This window comes from Protopterus annectens, chromosome 8.part1 (genome assembly GCF_019279795.1).
Source record: "Protopterus annectens isolate FY-2018-M chromosome 8.part1, PAN1.0, whole genome shotgun sequence".
Classification (NCBI taxonomy): Eukaryota; Metazoa; Chordata; order Ceratodontiformes; family Protopteridae; genus Protopterus; species Protopterus annectens.
The window spans coordinates 224,653,644-224,680,361 of NC_056742.1; positions in this window are offsets into that span (position 1 = coordinate 224,653,644).

The window sequence follows — 26,718 nt, forward strand, 5'->3', positions numbered from 1 at the left end:
TTGGTTTTAATTCACCTCTCCTTAACAATTCCTGTGTTCAATCCTAATTAACATGAGGTTGTTCCAAAAGTTTTCTATACATGCAACAATGTTCATGCATTTTCCATATTTCTTCCCTTCTCATCTGATCCTTCATCTTATATTCTTTCTTTGTTTTTTTTTTGGCACATTCAGTTGATTTTTATCTACTTCTGGATTAATTTCCATTCCTACTTGATGCCGATATGTATCTTCTAAACTAAGCAGGGACATCATCTTTGACATATTATCCTCATGTTTTAAAACTTTCATTATGTTTGGGTCTTGTGAGGTCAGCAGGTATGTATGCAGTCCCACAATTGCAGATCTATACATGTAATCATGTTCAAGGAGGCCCATACTTCCTTCAGAATGGGGAATATATAATCTTAGTATGCAATGATTTTTATAAATCATTTGATGAGCATCAAACATTCTTCTTGTTTTCCTCTCTAACCTATTCAACATCTTTTGGGGCCAGTCAATCACTCCAAAACTGAAAGTTAGGACAGGAAAATCAAATTGGTTTATAGCTTGGATTTTGTTCCTAGATGTCAATGCTATTTTCAGTATAAATTTAAGTCTTCTAAGATATTCCTTACTAAGTTCTTTTCACATTTGTTCGTGTTTTATTGTTGATCCTTCATCAATTCCCAAATATTTATGCAATGCCTCTTGGTCAAGTTTTTTTATGTCACATTTTTGTCCCAAACTGGTTTTTTTTTTTTTCTTGGTGTTGCAACTTTCCTGCTTTAAACGTTGCTTTTGCAAATTTACCAAGATCAAATGGCATTCTTATATCATGTGAAAAAGTTCTCCATTTGCAGTTGTGCTTTCAGTTCATCATCAGATGAACTATGCAGTTTTAAATCATCTACAAAAAGAAGAGGAGAAGTCTTTATACTTTGTTGTTTTCTGGGAGCCAAACTGTAGTCATGACATAATCTATTAAGAAGACAGCTTAGTAGGTTAAGGGCAAGACAAAAGAACAGCAATGACAGAGAGTTACCCTGGAATATCCCCCTTTGAATTTTTTTCCCTGGAATAATAATTTGTCCATCATCATGGCTTAACTGTGCAGTGGTTTGCCACTGTTTAATGCTTGCTGCGATGTAATTCATCAGTGTAGGGTGTATCTTATACATTTTTAAGTACTCTTTTATCCATAAATGAGGACTACTGTCAAATGCTTTGTTGTAGTCTATCCATGCCAAACTTAGATTCTTCCCCTTTTTGCAGCTCTCCATTATGACTTTATTTAACAACACATAATCATTTGTTCCATATGAAAATTTTTAATTACCCTTTCTATTGCCACAATTGAGTTTTCTTCCAAATGGCTTTAAATTCTGTTTGTATCAATTCTAGTGTATAGTTTATACATCTTCGGAAGGCAAGTTATCTATAGTTTTTAGAACAGCTTGCTCATTTACTTGTAAGTAGGAGTATTGTTTTCCTGTTGTTATGCAAGCTGGTGTATGCTCAGGGTCCGCATATGACTAGTTCTTACACATGGCTAAATCTTCATGCAAAGATGTTAATACTTTTATACATAAGTTAGGTACTGCATCTGGGCCTGGGGTTTGCCAGCTAGAAGATTTTCTTAACTTTGTTTCAATCTCTCTGGTTGTTACATTATCCCATTTCATATCCTGTACATTTGAACTTCTTATTCTTTTTTTTTTTTTTTTACGTCTTCTATCCATTTAGCATCATGTCTATGTTCCACAGGATCTTCATAGGTATTTCTCTGAAAATGTGCTTTTTTAGTGGTATTTCAATTTCTTTTGCCTTGTTTCCCAATTCTCTATAAAAACATTTTGGGATCATCATTAAATTGATTATTTTTTACCTCTCAATTATATTTATCCACATATCTACTAAGTTTTTCTGCCTGTGCTGATATTTTTAGTTTATTATTTGCATTAGTGACTGATAGATGCTGATCCGTTATAATACTGTGTGTTGCTTTTATCACATCTATCTTTCTGAGTATTTTTGTTTATCTGTTCCCACTTCTATACTCTTCTAACAGTGACACTTCTTGTCTTAATTGCTTTGTAGTTTTCTTTATTGGATACTTCCGTGATAGTATTCAATTTCTCTCCTTCCTTTCCCTTACTGCCCTGTGTTCTTGTGGTAAGACTTTATCAGTTATTAATTTAGTTACACAGTAATATATCCCATTTACTTCTGTTATATTGAATTAATCACTATGGACAGTCCAAATTACTGTGTTCATTTGTTTTATCAAAGTTCTAACTTTTGGGGTTTTATTTACCTTCTATAGTCTATTTCTTTCTTTGATCTTAATATGTCTGTCCATCTCTATTAGATCTGGCAACTCTTCTCTTAGATAATTTTCTTCTAAACTGGGAGCACGTTCTTTGTTCTCCATTTCCTGCAGGCATTCTATAGAAAGTTCCAGATTATTTTCCTGTGCCATTTTCTCTTCAGTTTCATCCTGTGTCCTCCATTGCTCTTTCATATGAGAACTCACTGGCCTATCACTCCACATCACTGATTGCATAAGAGTTGCCGCAGTTTTCTGTTCCTTCCCTTGCTGTCTATCTTCAACTGAACATTTGTACTGGTTTCCTATGGAAGGCTCCAAAGTATCTTCATATGACAACTGATCAGACACTTTCTGCTCCACTGGTTTCTCCTTAATTTGGGTGTCCATTGCTCAATCCTGCAGAAATGTTATCTGAATTTAATTTTCTACATTAAATCTTTCACTTTGCAGGTAATTCATAGACTCAGTTTCTATTTGTTTTACTTTTCCATTACTAATCATCTTTTCTACTTTTCCCCTTTGTTTTCTTATTTTTTGTATTGTAATATTTTCCATGTCTGGATGCCTGTATTTCTGTTTAAACTGGTGGGACACATAGGGCTACTAAACAAAGTGTTTTCCTGTTATTGATTTTAAGGTGTGATATAAATAATTCTGCATTAAATTGTGGCATCTCACTTTTTAATTTCTCCAAATATTTTGTATTTCTAATACCATGATGGAAATGGACCCCATTCCTAAGTCAAAGTACAATTAAAATTCATGAAATTAGTATTGTTCCACTCTGATAACAGCCAAAAGTGCTCTTTGCAGCACCCGCAGTGTGCCCAGTAATGACTCCTTCTGTAATTTGTACAGAGTTACATGTATTAGTAGCATATGTAAATAAGATTTAGACTCTTTTTTATAAGACCCATTGCTCCCACTACTATTGGAACTATCTGGGTATCCTTTTTCCACATTGCTCTCGTTTCTGCTTGCAGATCCTGATATTTTATAACTTTGAGTCTCTCTGTATGCAGAAAACTGTAGTCACTGGGTGTTGTGATTTCAATGACCAATGCTTCTCTTGTCTTCTTTTTTTGGACTACTATATCCTGTTTTCTAGCATCTATCTTTTGAATTGTTGGTAATGGATGATCCCATGTAATGTAAACTTCATCATTTTCTATAATGCTTTATGGCTCATGTTTCCAGTGTTTTTCAGCCACCTCAATACCATTATGTTTGCACAATCCCCAGTGCAACAGTCTTGGCACATTATTATGCCTTTCGGTATACAGTCCTTCTGCCATTACTATATCAAAACTAGCAACGAGGTGTGCAACTGTTTGCAATTCTGTTTTACAAAATCTACATTTTCCTGTTTCTCCCACATGTTCAATGGACTTTATAGACCAGCATGTACGTAGCACACTGTCTTGAGCCGCCAATATTAACCTTTCATCTCTTGGTTTGAATTCACCTCTCCTTCACCATTTCTGCATTTGTTCCTGATCAACATGAGGTTCTTCTATAACTTTTCTATACTTGCAACTATATTTATGCGTTTTCCACATTTCTTGCCTTTTCATCTGGTCCTTCACCTTATATGCTTTCTTTTGTTTTTTGGCACATTCAGTTGCTGCCTGATTTTTATCTACTTCTAGTTTGATTTTTGTTCTTGCTTGATGGCACTATGCATCTGCTAGGTTAAGCAGAGAAGCCATCTTAGATTTATTCTCCTTATGTTTTGAAACTTTCACTATGTTTGGGTCTTGTGAGGTCAGCAGATATGTGTGGAGTCCCACGATTGCAGATCTGTACATGTAATCAATTTCAAGGAGACCCATCCCTCCTTCGGAACAGGGAATATATAATCTTGGTATGCAATGATTTTTATAGATCATTTGGTGAGCATGAAGCATCCTTCTTGTTTTAATATGTAATTTATCCAACATGTTCTGGGGCCAATCAAGTCATTCCAAAACTGTAATTTAGGAGAGGAAAAGCAAATTGGTTTATAGCTTGGATTTTATTCCTAGACGTCAATGCTGTTTTCAGGGTTAATTTAAGTCTTCTGAAGTATTCCTTACTAAGTTTTATTCACATTTCTTCATGTTTTATTGCTGATCCTTCATCAATTCCCAACTATTTGTACACTCCCTCTTGCTCATGTTCTTTTATATCACATTCTTGTCCTAAACTGATGTTTTCCTGGTGCTGCAGTTTTCCTGCTTTAAAAGTTGCTTTTGCACATTTATCAAGACCAAATGATGTTCTAATATCATCTGAAAAAATTTTAACAACCTGCAGTTGTGCTTTCAGTTCCTCGTCTGATGACATATACAGTTTTAAATCATTGACAGATAGAAGATGAGAAGTATTTAGACTTTTTTGTTTTCTAGGAGCCAAATTATAGCCATGGCCTAAGATGCTAAGTAGACAGCTTAAAGCATTAAGGGCAAGGCAGAATAGAAACAGTGACAGAGAATCACCCTGGAATATCCACCTTTGAATTTTGTATCCCTGGGATAGTAATTTGTCCTTTATCATGGTTTAATTGCAAAGTGGTCTGCCATTTTTTCATGATCACTGTAACATAGTCGATCAGTGTAGGGTGTATCTTATATATTTTTATGCACTCTTTTATCCTTGAATGTGGGATACTATCAAATGCTTTTTTGTAGTCAATCCATTGCATGTTTAGATTCTTCCCCTTTTTGCAGTTCTCCATTATGACTTTATTTAACAACAATTGCTCCTATGTTCCATATGACTTTCTTTTATTTCCCTTTTGTTCTACTGCCATAATTGAGTTTTCTTCTAAATGGCTATAAACTCTGTCAGCATCAATTCCAGTGTATAGTTTATACATCGTCGGAAGGCATGCTATCGGTCTGTATTTTTGGAGTAGCTCGCAGGTTCACTCTTAAGTAGGAGCATCGTTTTACCTGTTGGTAGCCAGATTGGTGTCTGTTCGGGGTGCGCATATAAATAGTTCTTACTCATGGCTAGGTCTTCATGCAAAGATGTTCATACTTTTAACCAAAAGTTAGGTACTGCATCTGGGCCTGGGGTTTTTCAATTAGAGGCTTTTCTTAACTTTGTTTTAATCTCCCTGGCTGTTACTTCATCCCATTTCGTATCCTGTAACTTTAAACTTCTTATTCTTTATTTTACTTCTTTTATCCATTTAATATCTTTTTTTGTGTTCCACAGGATCTTCATAGATACTTCTCCAAAATGTATCTATTTCTTTTTTTTTTTGGTGGTCTTTCTATTCTTTTTACCTTGTTTCCCAATTCTCTATAAAACTTTTTTGGGTCATTACTAAAGTGGCTATTTTGCACTTTTCCTTTATTTTTATGTGTGTATCTTCTAAGGTTTTCTGTCTGTGCTGAAAATTTTAATTTGTTATTTGTGATAGTGCATGATACACCCTGGTCTGTTCTAATACTGCACACCACTTTTATCGTATCTATCTTTCTTAGTACTTTTGTTGATATATTCCCTCTTCTATAGTATTCTCGCAGTGGTACTTCTTGTCTTAATTGCTTTATATTTTTCTCTATTCGATACTTCCATGATAGTATTCGATTTCTCCCCTTCCTTTGCCTCACTACCCTGTGTTCTTGTGGTAGAACTTTATCACTTATTAATTTAGCTGCACAGTAACATATCCTGTTTACTTCTGTTATATCGCATGGATCTCTATGGACAGTCCTAATTACTGTCTTCATTTGTTTTATCAGCATTCTGACTTTTGGGGTTTTATTGACCTTCTGCAGTCTATTCCTTTAGTTGATTTTAATATATCTATCTATGTCCATTAAATCAAGCAACTCTTCCTTTAGTTCATTTTCTTCCAGACTGTGGGCACATCCTTTGTGTCCCACTTCCTGCGGGCATTCTATAGAAAGTTCTATAGCATCTTCTTGTGGCACCTTCTCTTCAATTTCATCCATTGCTCTGTCATATGGGAACTCACTGGCCTATCACTCCTCAACATTGACTGCATCAGAGTTTCCGCAGTCCCCTGTTCCTTCCCTTGCTGTCTAGCTTTAAGTGACCATTTATATTGGTTTCCTGTGGAAGGCTCCAAAATATCTTGATATGGCACCTGATCAATTCCTTCCTGTTCCACTGGCTTCCCCTTAATTTTAATATCCATTGCTCTATCCTGTTGTGGTGCTTTCTGCATTAGATTTTCTACATTGAATCCTTCACTTTGCAGGTGCTCCATAACCTCAATTTTTATTTCTTTAACTTCTCCACTACTGATCTCTTTTTCTACTTTTCCTCTTTGTCTTCTTAGTTTTTGTATTGTAAAGTTTTCAATATCCAGATTCTTTGCCTGTATTTCTCTTCAAATATCTTTGGTGCTGCTCTTTTTGTATTGGTTAGGTTTGCTTTCTCCTTTGCATAAATATTGCACCATATTACAACTCTTTTCTTTTCTCATGTCCATATTTCTTCTTCAGATGTCTCCTGATCTTCCTGCTTCTCCTTACTTTGGGTACTCACTCCATCATGATGTGATTTAGTCTGTGTTAGACTTTCTACATTAAATCCTTTACTTCGCTGGCAGTCCATAAGTTTGACTTCTATTTCTTTAACTTCTGCTTTACTAATCTTCTTTTCCACATTCCATCTTTGTGATATTAATTTTTTACTGTGAAATTTTCCATATAGGGATGCCTCTGCCTGTATTTCTCTTCAAATATATTTGTGGCTGCTTTCTCTATATGAATTAACTTGGCTTTTTCCTTTACATAAACATTGCACCATATCAAATCTCTCTTTCTTTCCCATGTCTATATTTCTTTTTTATACTTTTCAAAAATGTCTAGGTTTTATTGTTTACAGTTTCACACTTCTTCAGATGCTTATTTTTCCAAACAGATCAAAGTTTGTTGATCTATATACCATTTTTCAAAACCCTGTTGTATTAATGAATGAACATTTTTATTTGATGCTTCTGACAATTTTTTTCCTGTGAAAGTATTTTTCTTTCCTCTAATTTATCTCTTAATCTCTTTGTATGTCTTCTGTCTGGAAATTCTCGGCTTTTTGCATAATAGTAACGATACATATTTTTTTTCTTATCCTCAATAGTCCACTCTATAATCTTTATGGCTCTTCTTTGGCCTATTAGTTTTTTTTTATTTTTGTGGACTGCTACTTCCTTCTACATCATCCCCTTGGGCCTGGTCTGGCCCCATTGTAGGAATGTTTCTGGATTTTGAGGATACTACACTGTCATTTATTCCAGTCCTGGCACCAGTGTGCCTATCAGGATTCGGCACATTTTATCCTGGTACTTGTGCACCCAGTTATCTTTTTTGGTTTTGACACCTGTGTCCATGATATATGCTATATAAATACAGTCTATATATCAGTGTCACCTTGGTGAGATTTTGTGAAAAACAGGGTCCACCTCACAAAGGTACTCACCAAGACTTGAGGATGAATTCAACTTCAGCACTACTACTCTCCTTCACTTGCTGACTTTTCATCTCTCCATTAGGACGCCTCTCTCCATTAGGGCTCCTCTCCTGTTGAGGGAAATTAAAAATATAAAAGAAGTAAAAAGAACAGAAAAGAAAATGTTGAATATTAGAGTATGACATACAAAATATGCATAAGAGGGAAATGAAGAAAAATAAATGAAAATTGAAAGCAAAAACAAAAAATCCAGAATGAGATAAGGAAGAATTTGAAAAACAGAAATTACTGTTAGCAAATTGTGTGAAGACTTTAAGAAAGTAAATGTTGATTCAGTATCAGGGCCAGAAGGTATATAGGGTGTAGAATATACAATAATTTTGTAAATGTACTGAATGAATGGTTAAAGAAAGGGATTGTTTATGAAGACTTATGTAGTGGGAGATTAAAATTTATATGGAAGAAAGATGAGAGGAAATACATTTTTGAGAACCAGATTGAGTATTCTTGCACCCTAGTCAGTGTACTGACAATCGGGTCCAGAGAGTTTGTGTTTACAAATCCAGGAATCTGCATGCCTACACATTTGGTGTTATATATGATTCCCAGTTAATAGTGTGGTAATTGAACTCACCCATGAATATGGTACTGAGTTGGATGGTGAGTGTCTCCAGGAAGCTTACATATGTGTTATGCATTTCCTGAGTCATAGCTATCTTGCAAGGAAGTGTTGTGAGACTTTGCCTACGAAGATTTGAACTTGGAGAAACTGAAGTGCATCATCCTGTCTGGCTAGCCATAAGGTATATTTATTTGTGAGGTATTTAGTGACACCTTCACCTTTAGTCCCTGTCTGTATAGTAGCTAGTCTAAATTTGTGAAAGGCATTATAGCCATCTAGGCTTTAAGTATTCTAAGAGGGAATGTTGTATGAGATTTTGAACCTCTCTACTGTAGTCGAATAAATGAGTTACTGGGTCTTTAGGTGGTGCAGTAGGTACTGGGGTTTCTAATGTTTTGGGAGGGAACAGGGGTATTTGCAGCAGTTGGAGGGCTACATGGGTTGTGAGGTCAGCACACTAAATAGTGGATGTTCGAAGAGCTACTGTGGAACTGTCCTGATAAAGACACTTCAATGTAATGTACAAGTATTTGGTTTTGGTTTTTCTAATGCAGTTTAATAGGCAGGGGATCTGGATTATATGCAAAAAAAATCTGAAATTAGTAGTTAGTAATGATCATATTATAATGGTATTCTTAGACAAGATGTGAAGACTGGTAACTTAGTGGATCTGCTTAAGGGCTCTCATTTGAACAGTTAAACTTGGGATTTTGGTACTTGGAAATCTTGCGCTGGGACATGTGGGTCATTTGGGGTACTTTAAACAAGCAGACCTTTTAGCAGACATAACTTTCCTTGAGTGTAGTCCTCATATAGTCAGAATATATTTGGGAGGACTGTCTATGATGACAAAAATGTATTTGACAGCAGATACTTTGTATTCCAGGTGCAAGATTTAGTGGGTGTCATGAAAAAAGTAAGACGAGGGAAGAAGAGTGAAAGGAAAGGGAGTTTGGGTACAGGCCAAGAATCTGATTAGAAACAGCTGCTAGGCCAGGATTTACTGCTTGCTCTATTGGAAGGCCTCCGTGGAATCTGCAAGGGTTATAGCTGCTGTGCTACCCCGGGCAGTTTGACAGTTTCTTTTTTGCTGCAGTGCCTTTAGAATAGGTTGCATTCAGGTGGGCTAAGGGATTGGCCATTTGACCTATGTTTTTCAAGTGATGTAACTCTCAAAGCATCACAAAATCGTATGACAACATGGACCACTACAGAAAATGACAGTAGCTTGTGGTAGCCAAAGGACGCATGGAGACTAATCAACTTTGTAAAGTGGGCAGCTATACTTTGGAAATTGTGTAGCAGTGCAGATGATAGGAATGCAACAAACATTAGAGAAATTCTGTATGTTCAGCAGTTTCTTACCCAACTCCAACATTCTTAGCATACTGTTTAGAGTAGGATGGCCCTTGAGTTCGGCAAAAGGATGAGTATTCATAAATGTTAATCATGCAGACAGGTCAACATCTATGACATTTTTTGCAGTGCATCTGATTAAGAAAAGCAATGAGAAAGAGGAAATGTGGTATGAGACAAGAACAAAAACATGTTCAGTTTATTTCTGCAGAAAGGGTCAAGTAGTTTTTGCAAGAGTAACACTGCTGTATTTATTTTCAAATAACAGTTTCTGTTTTATGTGGTGAGAATGTCTGCTGACTTTTTATTTATTTTTATGGGGACCAAGAAAAGAGTGTAGGTTTGCAGTAGAGGTAAAAAGCTTGGCTTAGATTTGATTGAAGTCAAATCTGAATGGAGAAGAGTTTGGAGTATGGAGTGAACACAGCTGTAGGTATCTATCCTAATTCACACATTATGATGCTCCATTTGGGGTTGGGCAGGTACTAAGGTATGAAACTAAGAAAGATTTGCTGCCAAAGATGTTAAAAGATGCACCATACTTCAATCTTGTATTTATAGTTATTGACATGATATGATCCCAGATTTTGGATAGCCTGGTACAGGTAAGGGCTTGTGGTATCAATGGCATAAACAAGGAATGTATGTGCATCAATAATTGAACAGCAAAACAGGACAGGTCCACAGGGGTACTACATTAGTGCTTAGATGATAGTGATCTGGCCTGGTACAGCTTGGATGCGTGCATCTATTGAATTTGACTAATCTGTATATAAGATTAATATTACATTATGCTACAGCTAAGAGGAAGATAGGTTCCCAGCTTGCCCTACTGTAAAACAAACGCATGTATATATATATATATATAGAGAGAGAGAGAGAGATAGAGAAACAGAGAGGTACCAAAGGTATTCCTTCCTGGATTTAGGGCCTGTCATGTCTTTAGACCTATATGAAGTTTCAGAGATGTAACAATATTTGTAAACGCTACATCCATTGTTTCATGAAGACCCCAGATTTGAACTCTTTGATAATCATATCACCCTAGACACGATTAATTATTAAATAACTGTCTGTAAAATTTGCTCTGTTTTGCCCTACTGGCCAACATAGGTGTTCTAATGCTCTAGCCATACTTCCCATTAATCCCAGCATTTTTACATCAGTGGACTTCAACTATCCATCTTTAAAATGACTTGTATAACCTCGGCAATGGTCTGTGTACCCAGAGCTTCATTGAAATCATGAATGCTAACTTCCTTGTACTAAAAGTTAAACATGCTGCTGTGGGCCTAAATGCTCTTGATCTTGTTGTCACAAATACAGCCTCTACTTGCTCACCTCCAAGTGTATTGCTTCCTTCATCAAACAGGAACACAATCAGTGACCGTTTCTTTAATAGTTATTGTACTTCCCTTACAATTACATCAGGATAATTCTAAAATTCATATCTTCTTAAGTTACTTCATGACCTAAATTACAGTTTAATTGTCCCCTGACAAATTCCATTGCTGAATCTGTTATTCATACCACTGACTTCCACTCACACTTAAATAGTTGTATTTATAAGGCAGTTACTTTCTGACAAAAATATAATGGGAAATTTAAAAACAAATCCCTATGACATATCTATAGAGAATAAAATAGCAGCAAAACAAAATTACCTAATGCTTACAAGTATTCTCATTCTGGCCACCTTAACAGCATGTGTAAACATATAAAAGCTGGGGATACCATTATGAAAGCTGAAGCTGAATCTGAACTTACTATAGCCAGTAAAACAAAAATATAGCTGCTTTAAATGTCTTTTTATGAATGTCTTTTCTTTCCTCATTTTTTTCTATTTGTTTTGTACTTAAACCCTTGGCAGGCTTAAAATGGTATAGGTGGATCAGTGTTTTACCCCAGTTTAGAATTTTGAATAAATAAGAAAACATATCAAGGAGTATGTCATATAATCAAAGGTAATTTTGATGAATGCAAAAAAAGAGTGATAGCTGTTTAAAACAATTACTTTTGCTCACATTGGAGTTTGCTTTTTTCTCCACTGTTGTGCTATGTCAGAGTTGGTTTATATTAAGTCCTGGGGTTATGTGGGTGGTTCACTCCCATGGGATGTACCTGGGGGGGCTTGTTCACCTGAAAAGACAAAATTGTTGAGTTTGCCAAAGGTAGTTTGGTAAACAGTTTTAACTTTTTTTTCTCTAGCCAAAATTATCTTCAAAAACTCTGCATGAATACCACATAGCATTAGTACTATCCACTCTGACACAAAGTGAAGAGCCAAGAGCCTACTTGGCAAATCTATTTAATTTTTTACTCTACCCATAGTTATAACTACCCCACAATACCAGGCTCCTCTGTAATTGCTATGAAACAAGTCTTCTCAGCTCTCGCAGAAGACAAGAACACCTTATCCTAGCGATCTGTTAACATATAAGCTACCGCTTTACCAGTAGCAAATATGTAAAAACTTACTTAACTTCTTTAATCTGAGCTACTCCATTGATTACATTCCAAAAGACTGAACATTACACAAGGATTAGCCAACCACAGATACTGTGATCAATGAAATCCCTAGTTTCATATGGAATATATTTCAGATCTCATTAATCTGCACATTGAAAGTATCTTAACCATGGGCTTTCTTCAATCTGACATTGTAAAAGGCAGGTCCTACCTCAGTAACCTTGTTAATTTTTTCAAACAAAGTTTCTGAAGCCTTTCACACTATTTGGTTGTAGGTATTATTGACAGACATGTAAACCTGAATATAAACCCATATGTCTTGTGATGGAAAGCTACCTGGTTGTCTGACAGAACCTATGTTGTTAAGGTCACAGGTGACACTTCTAAAAGAAAAGTGTTGACAATGGTGTACTATATTACTCAGTATTGGGATTTGGCCTTGGCCTTTTTGGCATATATTTGCCAGAGCTTAAAACCAAAATTCTTGGCGTGTAGTTATCAAACTTTCCTGAAAACTAAAAATTGTTTATTTATTCTTCTGCTAACTCACAATTTCTCCAGCATGGGTTAGAATATGTTAACAATTAGTACAAGAACATGCAGTATATTTCATTTTGGTAAATACAACATTTCCACATCATGCCATATACACAACACATCCTTCTTACCAGACACTGTCAGATAGGGTCTAGACACTCCTGCTAATACTTCCTTACCTTTAGACCATCATGTCTTTGGAGAGGTTCTAAAATTCTTCCGTCTGGCTCATCTAATTCCCCAAGTCATCTAGTCTTGATCCAAAGCAGCCATAATTCCCCTTTACTTAGCTATTATTATTGAACTGCATGCCTCTTTTGGCATATATTTCTTGAAGCATGTCACTCATCCTAGGAGATCTATGAAATTTCTAACTGAAAAGATCAAGGGCCTCAAGGTCTTCAGTTATCTAGGCAGATTGTCATTTCTCTGCCTATGATCTGTCTCTTATACATTCCTCTGTGTAGATCTGTGTCTTAACTTTTCAGCCATGACATGCCCAACCTTCACTGACCTTGTGTTTCTTAACTAAGCAAACATTTTTTTTAATACCCAGTTAAAGGACCTAAGCATTCATTAATAGACATATGACAAGCTTTCACATGATAGATTCATGTCACAACAGTATCCCCCACTTTGGAAACAACCTTCCAATACTTGTCAAATAAAGTAGACTTTTGCCACCTTGAAGAGAACCTGGATAATTGGATAAATAGCCTCAAATTCTTTCTTGCCTATCTTTTATTGCCTTCTTAGTGGATTAGAGGGGAATACTTGAACATGTTTTATTGTCTAGGCTTGTAAATGTCTGTAGATTGACTAGCGAGTATTTTCAGTACTAGGATAGTGCATGGTGTGTGGTCATGCTACTCCATGCCATGTTTTGGTCATGGTTAATTTGCCATCTTACTAAGTGTAGCGCACTGGCTTATGCCCCAGTTCAGTATAGGATATATATCCTATCTGTTAGGTATGAATTGCAGGTATAGCTACTGCATCAATTTCTGCAATGATGCTACCATCTTCCTTAATTACAATATATAGTTGATGAGTGATTGATGGAATAAAACATGCTGATGATGATGGCAATACTATACACATGAAGAAGATGCACCAGGAAGGGGAGACCTCACAACCAATAGCAGCAGATGGATGGTCCAACTGGAGCGATAGCAAATAATGAGATACTGAATTATATGGATGGTATCCTTCCATTGTTTGCACCACATGAACTCATTCCTGTGGTACCACAGCCTTTGATATAATTGTCAGATATCCAAATTGATAAGGTTAGGAATGGCTAGTGGATGTTCTAATTACCCAAAGACTTAATAGACAATGAATTTGTAGTCAGGTTAGATTATGATCCTTGTTTGACTGGCTATTACCATTGGTATGTTTCTTTGAAGAACAGAGGGATGTTGTGTATTTCACATTGGAAGATAATACAGGTTTGACAAGTATTCAATTATGTAGGCACATTTTTAAAGCAGGGTCTAATGAAGATATGTTACACTACTGTTGGTCAAGAAATAACTGTTCATCACATGTGCCTTTCAAAACAAAATATGCAATATTACATTATATAAGTGAATATATTCTGTGTTTGTGTGATGTTTTGTTTTGGGAAGAGACAGATTAGAACAAATAGGTTTTACGCTGGAATCATCACCTATTTCTGAAAGACTCTCTGGGCATATGATTAGCATGTTGGATTTGCTTTTCTTGTCTTAGGATTTCTGTGTGCCATTTACATTTTTTCCTCTTTGGCTTAATTTTTTTATATTGTTGTTGTCTTCAGAGTCCGTTATCATGTTAAGCACCGTTGCTTTCCAGTCTCTAAATGATCATGAGTGTTGTCTTTTATTATAGTGAAATACTTGATAAGATTATATAACACCAAATAACATCTATATGCTTTACTATGATTAATAAGATGACTTATGGTTCATGGCTGGGTTTTGCATCATTAGATAAAAACTCAATACTAAAATATAATTGCATAAAATTAGATTATTTAAAAAACGAAAATTGAAAAGCATTTTTATACAAAACGAAAATTGTAGCATATGCATATATTTAAATGATTCATGTAAAATGCACCATTTTCTTTTATAATTATTCTGTTAATACAACATCATTATCTTTACCTGTGCTGTGCACTTCATATCAATTTTTTTTGACCTGAAAAGAATCTATGAATTACTTTTATAGCAATTTAGAATTTGGTTTCCAAAATTAACCTTTATATTTCATGTCTACATCTGTGACATATATTTCATGTCTACATCTGTGACACATATATTTCATGTCTACATCTGTGACACATATACACACTGTCAATTGTAAGGTCGTTAAGCAAACAAAACATTTCTAATTTGAGAACAAGAATTATGCAGAGACAGTCTTAAATTTTCTAACTGCTGTAAATTAATCACCAAAGTACATGAATGTTTTGCAACATATACACAGAATGACATTTATCTCAGAGCAGCAGAAATCAGCTAATGGGAAATGTGATTCATTCTTTAAGAATGAAAAGATACGACTAAATCTACATGAACTATAGCCAACTCCACTGACACAGAGGTTTACAGCCTTGACTACAACAAAGGTGACTCTTGTTTGATTTGCAGTATTACATCTGGTAGAGCATCTGTGAGGAAGCCTAACATGTCTATGACTGGAAGAGGGAGTGGAACAGTTTCTTCCTATGCTGCAATCCTTAGATGGCTGGTAAAATCTGGGCTGGCCTGGGATCATGAGGTAGGGATATTCACATGCTGCAGCCTTCCTCAGCTGGTATACCATGCATGAGTGTTCCTGAGGAGGAACAGACCCCCATGTTGAGAAAGACTGCATGTACACCACCCAAGGGAATAGCCTATAACTTGAAAGAAAAATGTGATCATTACAGGGATGCCGGTGAGGGTACAAGCATCCCCACTGACTGCCTGAGTAATGATTCACCCAGAATAAGGGTGGCTTGATGATTGGCAGGCAGGCCAAAAGCCTTTATGAAAAATCTGTGCATGCATTAACATTGAAGAACTACTGAATTGCTGTGCATAATCTGTGAAGATGCACTTCTGTTTTTTAATAACGTCATTACTGTTCAGTTTAATTCAGTTTATAGTGAGAAAGTCACACAGTTAATATGAATCATAACACGTTGTTTGTGAAACTTACTAACCATAAAAAGGTGGAGTTGATAAATACGATGACAGATTTAATTACATATATTTATAACACTATTAATATTATGTGTATGTCTGCATGTATATTGTCTATTGTAGTGGTTCTTTCGACTGAAACACATTAGGATGATATCAGAGCTCATTGAACCATAACTGAACATTGTAAGGTTTTCAAAGAATTAATGTTAGTATGTTTTTTTTTTTATTTGCATTGAAGTGGAGATTCATGGTGTGTGTTATTTGTTTATTTATTTTTTATCTTTCTCCACTGTTGTGTGACTGTAGAGATGGTATATGTAAATAAGGTTTTTCTGGAAGGAAAAGATTCATACATGGAGAGTGCAGGAGAGTTTGACTTCTAAAAAAAGTAAGGTATCTCTGATGTAAGGATTTTCCGTGAAAGCTTATACATCAGCAGTGATTCTTTGTGCACTTTTTTCTCTTTCCTCCACTGTTCTGTGACCATGGAGTTAATATATTAAAGTTAAGGGGTGTAGGAAGCACAGCATCCTGACATAGGGGTGCAGGGGACTTGTCTCCTGAAAAAAAATCAAGCTTTTAAAATATATGTTTAATCTCAAAAAGCTCTCCAGTCAAATGAGATGAGTCTTCAGTCATTTGTGATTCATTGAAGATTGAGTCCAATGTGTATGTATATGGATACATAATTAATGCTCATTGGTATCAATAAAACAGAGACTATCTGTCATATATTTAATCATTATATATATATATATATATATATATATATATATATATATATATATATATAGCTGTCAGTGTGTGTGTGTGTGTGTGTGTGTGTGTGTGTGTGTGTGTGTGTGTGTGTGTGTGTGTGTGTGTGTGTGTGTGTGTGTGTGTGTGTGTGTGTGTGTGTGTGTGTGTGTGTGTGTGTGTGTGTGTGTGTGTGTGTGTGTGTGTGTGTGTGTGTGTGTGTGTGTGTGTGTGTGTGTGTGTGTGTGTGTGTGTGTGTGTGTGTCTGTGTGTGTGTGTGTGTGTGTGTGTGTGTGTGTGTGTGTGTGTGTGTGTGTGTCTGTGTGTGTGTGTGTGTGTGTGTGTGTGTGTGTGTGTGTGTGTGTGTGTGTGTGTGTGTGTGTGTGTGTGTGTGTGTGTGTGTGTAAGACAGAGAGCAATGCCAACGTTCTATATAATTATAGAAACATCTTTTCCTGAAACACTGGTATTAACTCATTACAGTCGAGTGATGCCTCCAGGTGCTTGTGCAAGTACATACTGCTGATGCCGCTAGGTGTCGGATATTGCAAATATTGCTTGTAAAACCATGCTACATTCAAACTATTAAAAGATTTCATCTTAAAGCTTTCACAATGACAAACATAATTATATGAATAATTGACCTGTGCCTAGTGCAGGTAAAGAGCTATTAATTATTTGCATAATATTTATTTATATTATTGTAATAAATTTCATGTTTTTCTAAATATTTCAACAACCAAGTTATACAGACAGAACTGCTTCACCCTATATGAAAGCATTAAACTGAATGAACAAAATTCTGATGACGATATGTGTGCAATTTGAGTGTTTGCTGAAATACTGTAAGCAGTTTGCAAAATATTCTAAACTTAATAATTTGTTTACTATGATTTATAAAATCCAAGAACCTGAAGAATACTACCACTATAAAAAGAGTTTGAAATTTACACTTTCTTAGTAACCTCTATAGTTCTATGGATGTGAACAGTTGTTTGAAATGTGTGCACATAATTTTATTCTTTCACAAAACTTAAGCTCCAAAGATTTTTAGTTACAGTGCAAACTTCAAGAGCTGCATTGAATGGAATTAATTAATACCGCTTTAAAATGATACTTCCTCATCTAAAGATAATACATGAGATTACTAAGGAACTATAGCATAGTGCTGTACAGTGTACCTTACTTTATGTGTACTGGAGCTGACAAAGGCTGGGATGTATAACAGAAAAACTAGAAGTAAAAAAAAAAGAAGTAATAAGTATATATATATATATATATATATATGTGCTTGTTGCACTTGGCGTAAGGGAGGCATCTGTTGCACAGTCCTGCCATTTCCATTAGCTGTCCTGCATAACTACATAATAAGGCTATTTTAAGCACGTGTTGCACAGGTATAAATAACTGCCTGCAAACATTGTGCTGGTAGAAGAGTGAAGAATATGCATCTCATCAGCCTCTGTGCTGCTGTAGCAGCACCACATTGTACCTGGCCTCACTCATATCTGTTCTGCCTCTCTTCATTTCATTTCACCTTATTGTTCTACCCCTTTTTAAATGCATAGGTTGTTTTACACCACAGAGCATCCCACATATTCCCAAGCCATTCTTTCTTCTGCTAAATTCTGAAAACTTTAAAAGTATAAACTGTCCCATCTGTACCCCAGTCATTGAAATGTACATTGCATACAAATCCCCATGCTTTTATTATATTATGTCTGCATTAGAACTCACTCATTTCTCCCTTTTATAAGACTAAAAGATGCTGCTCATTTGCATGATAGACAATCACATCTTCTGCCTTGTGCTGTAACAAAATGCTTTTGTCAGAGCAGCGTTCTCTCTAACGACTTCTTTTGATACTTCTTGTAACTTTTCAGGTGTATCGAAGTTGCACTTGATATTGTTTTTGCCTAAAGTAGACCATTGCTCTCATACATTGCTTTCCCATCCAAGGTAGTTGCATATTAATTACAAATCCATTTTTGTTCTCCCCTCAGTTATGCCATGGAAGGATGCAGTCTAATAAAATTAGCTTCCCTCTCTCTCTCTCTTGTGTTATGTTTCCCAAAGCATTTTAAAAAGAAACCTTTGTCCTTCATGAACTCTATGACTATCACATCCCTTGTACTGACTAAACATAAATAAATAAAAATAGCTCTCCAGTCCTCATACAACTGTCCTCAGTCAGATGTAATTTTTTTTAGAAATAGTCACTGGTAGCACAGCAAGGCTTACAAACATGGTCTAATATTTAATTTAATGGTATATGATGCCACTGTTTTCAATAATAACCTTAGTTGTGTTTTATACTCCTTGCAGTTAGTGATCTGGAGTTTTCTTTAGGTATTCTGTGTAATCTCAGTCTACTACACTAATTCAAGCAACTTATTTATTTATTATTTTCCCAATACACAATGTACAGCAAGCCCTCCTCTTTACCAAAATAAGGACTCTTTCCCCAACATGATACCAAATTGAAGAATGCATGTGTACCCTGAAAGTGTACAGTTATCCAGGACTGCTGTCTTAAGGATGAGTTTTGTGTGTAAGCAAATCTTGCTAACCAACTTTTAGGGGTGGTGGCTGCTCTTGCTTGTTATAAATAGATATTGCCTTTTTTTTTTTATATTTTACTGAGGCTGCGGTCTTCTCAGCTATTTCCCTCAAAAGGAAATTCAAACTCTCAACTACTTTGAGAGGCAAGCTTCTTCTCCTCACTCAATGACTTCCCTTCATTTGTTAGCAGTCTCTCTACAGTACCTCCAATCATATACTCCCACATTTTACTTCTGTTCACCCCACTGATGATTTAATGCTTCCCTAACCCCCCACTTGCTCGTTTCAGTACCTCCCTCAAGTCTTTGACCCCTATCTCTCAAAGCTGTTGCATCTACAGAGCACACTTTTCCTGCACAGGATTGGGGGGCTAGCCCTATCCAATCCCACTCAGCCCACATTTGTTTACATTTATACACTCTTATCAGTGATGACTCGTGATATTGGACTGCAGGACTGCAGCCCGTCCCCAGCTGTAAAGCCCCCCCCAAATTCCCAGCTTTAAAACCAAAATAAAAAAAATCCCAGAACTCCATGCATGCGTGCTCAGAAACTTGAATCCAGACTGCAGAAGCAGTCTGGATTCAGAAAGCAGGCAGCAGTCTACAGATGCTCCAGAAGCAGTCTGGATTTGGGGTTGGACTGCAAGGTTTGCAGTCTGTTCATGCTTGGAATGAGCTGAGGCAGCACATGCATATATGGCACATTCCGGCGCTGAGAAGCAGGAACCGGTGCTGCAATTTGAACTCAGGGGAACTGGAACAGACTTATTTATTCTATGGACTTTGAGTTTATTCCAGCGCCGAGAAACAGGAGCTGCCGCGGACTTTGAGGATGGGAAACTGGCTTATAATTGTAATGATCATAGTTATAGATTACTTTTATTTCAGAAATGCATGTAGATTATCTTATTTTGACAGATGTTCAACTTAATAGTACTAATATTAAAAAAGGTGTCCCTTCTTTGACAGGTTTCCAGCTGTATTGTGTGGGTATTTTATATTTTTGCATCACATTTTGGTCCAGTTTTCATAAAATTGTGGTTTTCTGGCAAATTAATGTCAAATCATTAAAGACTGAAGTTAGAAAATAATGGCAGACATTTGAGTTTCAGATTTCATACCCTTCAGAAAATTCATGCTAATGTAAGACCTACTATTCTATTATCTTTCTAAGTTTATAAGAGCAATATTTAAAAATTGTCCTTATTTTTCGGCTTTGTCCCACTTCTATTCATGGCTTTGTCCAGACTTCTTGCTCTGAGGTTGAGAGGTATGACAAATGTGTCAGGGCCATCACCTTCAGCCAGAGACATTTCAAATTGTGACATACTTGTTTCACCCCACTCCCCCATGTACTGATTCTGGATGTGTCCAAACAAGGCAAGGAGCAGTTATACAGTGTAAGTGTGCAGAGTATCCCCCCATCCAAGGTAGACACAAGTACTACAGTGGCTTTTTATCTGTCCTTGATATTGCAGAATATGCTGGTTTATTGTCATACATTTATACTGTTGATTTATGCTTCTTATTATTCAGAAAATGCATGTTGTTGCAGTGCCTGTTGCTCTGTGTTTAAGGAGCAATGCTTTAATGACTATCAGGTAAGTTTGTCTGAGATTGTAAGATGCAAGTAAGCTTTAATAAGCATACTGTTAAAGAATTACCAACATTGAACGCCTTTTTGTTGTTGCCATGCAGAGAATATTTATATAACTAGCTAATGTATAAGTCTTATGTATTGATATGTATATGACAGTATTTGTAATAAAGGACAGGATTACAGTATTTTCAGAAGCTCATTACATTTGTTGGAGACTTGCAGTCATCTTTGCAGGTTTTACCCGTAAACTAAACAGAATGCCAATCTACCATTTGTGGTCCATAACCTGTGCAGCAATCCATTAAGCAATTTATCTTGAGCTTGTTTCTTGTTTGCTGTTCATTTTTTTTACTTTCATCACGTTTTCCCCATGAAACAAATAGATAGTTGTTGTCAGGCAGCAGGTCTTTTTTGGATAAGAAACATTTTTACAAGTGGGGTACCACAGAGATTGCTACTTTTAGCATGTTATTGGTACTTTTATAAAGCTGAATATAAACTATAATTAGAACTGCAGAGCAAGGAGAAGTGGTTCGAGTTGAGTGCTGCTTGTTTTTTATACTTGATTTTGACTGGCATTCCAGTAATGTATTTAAAAAGTAATTTATTTTTTCATGCTTCACAACCTTTTTGTTTCCATCTAGATATTAAGTAAGCTGTCATGTAGACAATGCATTGAAATTTTTTTTTTCTTCTACACTTCATTTTGTCTAGATTCGACTATCATAATGATAGTTTGGCACCCAGGGCAGCATATTTAATTAATGTCCCAGTTTTTGTGGTTTTGAGCGCAGCCCCACCCCTTTCTAATTGGGCCCACCCCTTCCTGTTGGCCCCACCCATTCAACTGTCTCCTGCAGCCCCCCCTTTGATTTGAAATCACCAGCTGCCACTGACTCTTATACATTCCCCTTTCTCTTACAACTGATCAGAACATAGCCCTTAATAAGCAAATAGTCAGAACCAGCAACCACCCTCACTGAAACTGCATGCAAAGTATCCAATTCACCCTGCTGCACTTCTTCCAGCCAATCTCTTTACTTAAATTCCCCAAATCTCCAGCATAATTCAGCTAGCCCAGTCAAATTCCTATCCTCACAATACAATTATACAATTCTTCCTACCCACTGCAAAAACTACTTTCACCTGATCTCCTTCTCTGTTATAATCCTACAACTCCCAACTGAACCACACAAGGAATCTCTGTATTTCTTCCCTTAAAATCCTTGTCTATCCCCTCCTGCTTCTCTCTCCACATACTACAATTCTCAGTCCTACACAAAATGCATCCTGTATCCCTCTAACAACCGACCAACCTCTGCATTTTGCCTCTCCTATGCTGTACTAACAAATTGCTACCCCACCCTATCATCCCACCCCTCCCAGTACCCCAAATGTATTCCTCTAATACCACATAAAACTCAAATTACTTCCCTAAAAAGCTTTTGTCACTTCATAATTTTCTGCAGAGCCAGAAATGTAGTTTGCATTCTCATTCTGTATCCAATTTCATCATTCCTTAATTCAGTCTACTACTTTTTCCCCTTCTAACCACATACCATTTCTCCTTACACTAGAGATGTATGCCTCAATCTCAAATTCTAAATTCATATGACCAAAGCTCACATATTCATCAATTCATCCCACATCTCTTCCCTCGTTCTGATTTTCTCCTAAAACAACCATTCCATAAGTTAATTAATTATATTCTATTAAAACTTGGAATTAAAGATGCACACAAATCCAAGACACTCATTACATACCTAGTTAAAGCCAAACCTCTTACTAGATCTGATGACATTCATTCAAACCTACACGCCTCATAGTCATCTACCTTATACCCAGTTAGAACTCTACTAAATTATCTCCTACTGCCATATTGTATAAACTGTCAAAGTCTATGTAACAAAGTTTTAGAACTTCCCACCTGGCTATCCCTCTACTCACCTGATGTCTTTGTATTAACTGAAACCTGGTCCAAACCAGCCTTTAGAAGTAATGAAATATTAGTATCAGGCTCTAAAATCTTGCAACAAGACAGACTGACCAAAAATCCAGGGGTGTTTGAATTGTATTCAAAAACAACATGAATATCTTCCAGTATTTTCATTGTCCTCTCTCATTCAACAATAGGGAAGTTCTAATCTCCTAAAAATTAGTAACCAAAAGATTATCTGCCTCTTTCCTGTATGCATCCCCTTAGTAAATAACTCCAGTGTAGAAGACTTTTTATCCTGATTATCCACCAACATCAGTCAAGAAACAATTATTCTAGGTAGCATCAATAAAGGTAGGATAGACATTTCTTCACACCCTTCATCCATCATTAGCCTGTACAATTTTACTTAACTAATCAGCTATCCTATCACATATAACAAATCCACCAACATAGACTAGGTCATTACTAATGACCCTAACAGAATTATCTCCTCTGGCACCTTATCCAACTCAACAAGTGATTACCATCTAAACTTTATACATAGGATAAGCATATACATACATTTCTCAAGGGAAAAAAATCAGCACTATAGTATTCGACACTACACGTCCAAGTTTAAAAAAGTCAATTTCACAAAAATATTTAGTCTGAAATTGGAATTTTCTAAAAATTCTGCCACTAGATGATGCTGTCACATACACTAATGAAACATTTCTGAAAGTACTAAACCATGAAGCCCTGACTAAACATACTAGTTGAACTAAAGACATCACTATGGCTTACCAAAGACAAAATGCAACTCGTGAGATTATGAGACAGTGCTTGAAAATCATGGCTACGAAGTAAAACTCAGTTCAACTTGCAAATCTTTAGAGAGCTATACAACCAAACTAAAAACACATCAGATCAAGAAAACATCATTCTACAACTTTGAATCTTTTCTAGGTGTCTATATGTGAGCTATTAAACACTGATATCCCAGAACAACCATCCCTTTCTCCTTCTAAGCATATAGGTCCCATAGCTACCCAATCCAACCTACACTTCATATAATCAGTCTTCTCATTTACAGGAGACCACTAACCCAGTTCCCCTTCCATCTCTCCACAACTATCCCAATTACCCCTAACATGCCAACATTCAAAAAATGCCCTTCATTCCACACTAGCTCAGTTTGTGCAACCACAATAAAGAAAAAAGCTCAAACCCACTGCTCTTGCTACAAACAATCTTCCCAGGCTTGCCTTATCTGTTGCTTATTAAACAGATTTGTCAATGAAAACTAGATAACCTAAATCTGGAAAAGGCCTTTATTCATACCCTTGCATTGGAACAGAGACTTCACCAAACTCTGCAACTATTATTCTATTGCCATATTGCTATATTGTCACTCTAATCTTAAATACTTGCAAACAGTACTCTCTGAGACATATGCCCATTCCTCCAGTATGTCTTATTTATGTCACAGATGAGGTTTAAGTCCCTAGATCAGGCATTTTCTAATACCATTTGTTTTGCAGATGTGTACTGGGTGCTTAAGGGCTGGATCAGAGGCTGCTTTGAAGGCCAGGCCTAGTTTGCCTCTCACCAGTCTGTAAGAAACCAAGTACAAGGATTACGCTTTGAAGCAGTCTACACAGAACGTTATCTGCATCATGCATTCTTTTTGTGATTGGCCTCTGTGGACATTCCTGTTGTTGAATATGCCTGGTCAAGTACATACCAAAGGGGGCATTGTACTCAATGATCGGCCTAATGAGGGCCAAGTACAATGGGACAATGATATCTTTGGAAGTAGATGCCATGCCTTGCTTTTAAGTTGTGTCAAAGGCCAACTCACTGTCTATATGTGTTCCCAGTTCCCTGACCACATGGTCAACTCTTAGGGGTGTTTTATCAATGCAGTTTCTTTCCAAAAGATGCTATTATGGATTTTTTGGTATTGAGTTTTATACTGTGACTCGTGCACTAATTATTAGTCTGTATCAGGCCTTCTTGGAAGATATCTGTGTCTTTGGTGGATTATATGACTTTGTCTAGTTTACAGTCACCTCCAGGCTTGGTTAGTCAGTGGTCATTGATGTTGATCTTCACTTCAGAGAAGTAGACACCAAAAACGAGTAGCCCCAACATCGACCTTGGGGGACACCACTACTGCCTGGCCTATTTGTGGAGGTAGACACACTTATCATGAGTAAGTTAAAGATGCCCCCCCCTCCCCATCTGCCCCAGGAATTTATGCTGACAAAGTCCATGAATCTATGTGATTGCAAGTTTGAGGTCATGAATAATTCCCAGTTTATAGTGGATAGTTGAAGTCAAGCACAGATATGGTGATGGCTTGAATGGAGAGTGACTTAAGTTCATTTAAGTAAGTGGCATGGGTTTCTTGGCCATGGAGGGTGATCTCACAAAGATATGATATGGGGTTTTGTTTATAGTGAGTTGTACTTTGAAAAGCTCAAGTGCATCATATTGCTTGATGTTAAATAAAATCAAGAATTCAGTACACAGGAGGTTCATATTCAAAAGGTTACTAGTGTGCACCAGGAGGCAAAAAACATACAAGTACAGAATTTTGTCTGACATGAAACAGGAAGCACACAATTTTATATAGACTTAACATTCAAGCTATGCCCACCTTACTGACGTGATATGTCACAGGGCATCTACATCACTTTAGCTTACATTCTTCCATTCATTAAATCTGCTGATGCTGTATATTTTAAAAAAAACTTTTCCTCTAGATACAATATGGCCTTGCTATCCAGCTGGTCAGACATAATGTCTTTCTGTAAAGTTACTCTTCAAGGTTTCATATCAGTTTGAATATAATAGCAGATTCAGTCTTTTAATACACGTCTTTGTCCTCTGTTACACTTTCTCACACAGCTGCGTGCTATCTCAGTAATACATATACAAGGCCAAATCATCCAAACAGGAAAGAGCAGAAGATTTCATTATTTCACACATTTAATTTCCTGATCCAGCAGATAATCACTTGTGAAAAGCATAAACATTAAAACTTGCTAAGCTAGCGCTCTGCCAGGGTCGAAGGTCAGCTTTGCTTCAAGCCACACTGCAGTTTCAAAACTACTTCACATTTAAACATGAATTAATCCTCTCTACTATATGACTAATAGAATAAAATGCATTATATACTACTTTGCTTTTAAACTAGCATTTCTCATGTATTCAAATACACATTTTTCTAACATTTTCCCCCCTATTAATACTTTTTATTCTATTTTGAAGTATGCATAGTGTCATTTCATCTCCCAACTTCTTCCACTTAGGATTTTCAGCTAGGTGAGTCATTCAATCTATACTTCAGAAAAAATGTCATCTGAGATCAATCTTTCAATCTCAATATCTTGGTACAACGTTTCAGTAACAGATACATCAATAAAATCTTTGATTAATCTTTTCATGCAGGGAATTCCACAGTAAACACATGCTCCTATTAGGAGTATCCCCACGCAAATGGCAATCAGAATATTCATTAGGATGGAACCCCACCCCCCAAATAGATTCTGGAAAAAGTCCGTCAGTGGGTTTGGGCCTGGTTCAGTCATGGCTGATACTTGCTGAATTACCTCTAGGTGATTATTGATTTCATGCCTGTTATCTGGTATGTACGCACAGCATTCTTCTTTGATAAGCGCCGCATTACCACCTCTCGCCGCTAGGGTGAAGTCAAGAGCCATTCGATTTTGTAGCACAACAGTTCTCATTGCATTCAGTTCATCAGTCACCAGTTCTAGGGCAGAAAAAGTTGCATTACTCATTACTTCGAGAAGTTTCGACAACTTCCTCAGCTCCCAGATCGATTTGACTGCTCCATAGGCTGGGAATATTCCTGCCCAGGATATAACACTGTCACTCAAGTCCATATGAGTCAATTTGCTTTTATCTTTCATGGCATTATGATCTTTCCAGCCAGCTTCGATCTTTCCGACTGGATTCACAGGTTTTTCAA